The sequence below is a fragment of the Humulus lupulus genome, chromosome 1 (assembly GCF_963169125.1).
Source record: "Humulus lupulus chromosome 1, drHumLupu1.1, whole genome shotgun sequence".
NCBI lineage: Eukaryota > Viridiplantae > Streptophyta > Magnoliopsida > Rosales > Cannabaceae > Humulus > Humulus lupulus.
Window position 1 is genome coordinate 293,930,140 of NC_084793.1, and position 3,218 is coordinate 293,933,357.

At 37.8% G+C, this 3,218-nt stretch overlaps 1 pseudogene; it reads right to left on the reverse strand.

The window, feature by feature from the left end:
* On the reverse strand, positions 1-2,123 carry LOC133779228 (uncharacterized; annotated as a pseudogene).
* Between the last annotated feature and the right edge of the window lie 1,095 nt (positions 2,124-3,218).

Sequence of the window (3,218 nt, forward strand, 5' to 3'; positions counted from 1 at the left end):
CTAACTTTTGTCATCAAGCTTGGTTCTCTTCTCATCAGGCACATGAGCATAAGAAATACTTCCAACGACTTTGAGGTGAGAAATTCCAGGCTTTCTTCCACTCCATGCTTCTTGAGGTGTCTTCTCATACACATTTCTTGTTGGAAAGCGATTTTCCAAGTAGACCGCACAAGCCACTGCTTCAGCCCAAAACTCCTTGGCATTCTTTTGCTTTTGAGCATGTTATGAGCCATGTTGAGTATGGTTCGATTCTTCCTCTCTGCCACTCTATTTTGTTGGGGGGGATCTCGGCTTCGTTAAGGGGCGATGAATTCCATGCACTTCCCAATACTTTTGGAATTGGTTTGATGTGAATTTTCTTCCTCGGTCAGATCTCATGGCCTTAATAAGAATACCACTTTCTTTCTCAACAAGAGCTTTGAACTTCTTGAAATTCTCGAACACTTACGAATTCTCCTTTATGAAATAAGCCCATGTTTTTCTTGAAAAGTCATCAATGAAAAGGAGAAAGTATTTACTCTTACCAAAAGAGTTTGGTTTTATTGGTCCAGAAACATCAGTATGTACGAGCTTGAGCGACATGGTGGCTCTTGAAGATGACTCCTTCAGGAAGCTCCTCCGAGATTGTTTTCCAAGAAAACATCATTCATAAAGTTGATCTGGTTGGTTGATGCACGAAAGGCCTCTCACCATCTCCTTCTTCTCCAAAAGTTTGAGCCCGCCAAAATTAAGGTGTCCAAAGCGTAGATGCCAAAGCCATGATGAGTCGTTATAGCAGGCCTTTAGGCATTTTGGAACATCATATTGAATATTCAAGAGGAACATTCTATTCTTTGACATGGGCACCTTGACAATCAAATTATTTTTATCATCTCTTAAGAAAATGTTATTTTTTTTTAAGTGAATATCATATCCTTTCTCTAGCAATTGTCCCAAACTCAAAATATTGTTCTTCATGTTGGGCACAAAGTAAACATTTGAGATGAATTGATGGCCTCCATTTTTCAAGCATATGAGAATTTTACCTTGGCCTCCCATGGGTATTTTTGACTCATCTCCAAAAGAGACATTTCCTTTTACCACTTCATTGAGCTCCACGAACATTCTTCTCTGTCCACACATGTGATTGCAAGTGCCGGTGTCAAGATACCATCTATTTTCTTGGTCTTCATCTTGGTCTTTGACGAAATTGACCATTTCTTCAACCTTCCTTGATCTAAACTCGGAGGCATAGTGGCCGAACTTATTTCAAATGTAGCATTTGATGTGAGATTTATCATTCCTTGACCATGAGTTTCCTCTTCCACGTCCTCTTGTTGCTTGTGGATTTCGACTTCTTTCTCCATTATTGAAGTTGTTGAAGCCACCCCTTCCTTCTCTTCCTTATCCACGGCCACGTCCACGTTCGCTTCCTTGGTCACATCCTCTTCCTCTTTGATCTCTACAATTGCCAAAATTTTCTTCCTTCAAGTTAAGTTGTAGTAATTGCTCCACCGTCTCCTTTTGCTTCTTTTTCCTCTTTTGTTTCCCGTCATAGGCTTGTAAAGAACCATGAGTTGCTCAACAGTCATAGTTTCTAAATTCTTATTTTCTTCAATGTTTGTAGCAATGTATTCAAAGGTTGGAGTTACAGTGCGCATAATTTTCTCTATAACTTTCACTTCACTAACGTCTTCACCATTTCTTCTTAATTGATTGACAATTGCCAATACTCTAGCAAAATAATCAAAAATTGATTCAGATTCTTCCATGAACAAAAGTTCAAACTCACCTCTAAGAGTTTGAAGACGGATCTTGTTAACTTGCTCCACTCCTTTGTTGCAAGTTTGAAGCTTCTCCCACGCTTTTTTGGTCGTAGTTGCATTTGAGATCTTCTCGAATGCATCTTCATCCACCGCTTGATAGATGAGGTAGAGAGCTTTCTTGTCTCTCTTTCTTGAATCCCTCAAGGCTTCTTGTTGAGCTTGAGAAAGAGCAACATCTTCTTGCTCTTTATGGCCTTTCTCAACAATCTCCCAAACATCTTGAGCTCCTAGTAGCGCCTTCATCTTGATACTCCAATTGTCATAGTTGCTCTTGGTGAGCATTGGAACTTGGAAGGGGATCATTCCTCCACTTGCCATTTTTCTTCAAGAACCTTGCTCTGATACCACTTTGTTGAAAATTAAGATGAATTTTGGAGAGAGCTTGAAGACTTTGTTGAACTAATGTTAATATGGTAGATAATATAATGATGGAAGAGGCTTTTTTATAGAGCTCAACTTGTGTTTTTGGCTTGATACAAAATGGTGGGACTACATTTCTATTTATAGGACTTTATGGACTTTTCTAGAAACACAATTAAATTATTAGCTAGTAGATTATTCTAGATAATTCTCATCTACTAACTAAGAAATGAGAGTCCTAGAATGCTAAAGACTCAGCAACCTCTAGTAAATACATGAACATTCTAGAAACTCTAGTAAATACATGGAAACTCTAAATTCATGAAAATTCGAGAAACTAACCATGATAAATCAAGTTTAATATTTCAACACCCTCCCTTAAACTTGATTTGTGACTCCAAGAATGCTTCGTAACTTGGCGAACATTTATCCCTTGAATGGCTTGGTGAAGATGTATGTCGCTTGATCTTGAGACTTCACATACTCCAACCTCACTTCTTTTCTTCCAATGCATTCTCGTATGTAATGATAACGTGTGTCGATGTGCTTGCTTCTTTCGTGAAATACAGGATTCTTTGCTAGTGCAAGTGTTGATTTGTTGTCAACACGAATCTCGATAGGCTTTTTTTGTGGCACATTCAAATCTTTCAGCAAGTTTCTTAGCCAAATAGCATGGCAAACACATGAAGTTGCAGCAACAATATCTAGAATGACAGACAATAAATTTTTAGTTAATATATCTCGACTCTGAAGAAATAGAACGGTGAGGCAAATAGCAGGATAGTGCCTCAACATTAACTATTGAAACCCAAATCAAAAAGCCACAAAAGACTTTTAGAAAGGGCAATAACCTCAGTTTTTCGTAGAGTAAAGTAGTTATATTTTTCACATACTAGAACAGACCCAAATAAGTGGAATAAGGGGTGCCAACAGTTAACTTTTATTTGGAGGGAGCCAAAACTGAAATTTTGAAAAAAAAAATTATTGTAAATATAAAGAAAAAATATTCTTTTTTTTAAGAATTTGGGGGAGGAAGCAAGATCCTCATACCTA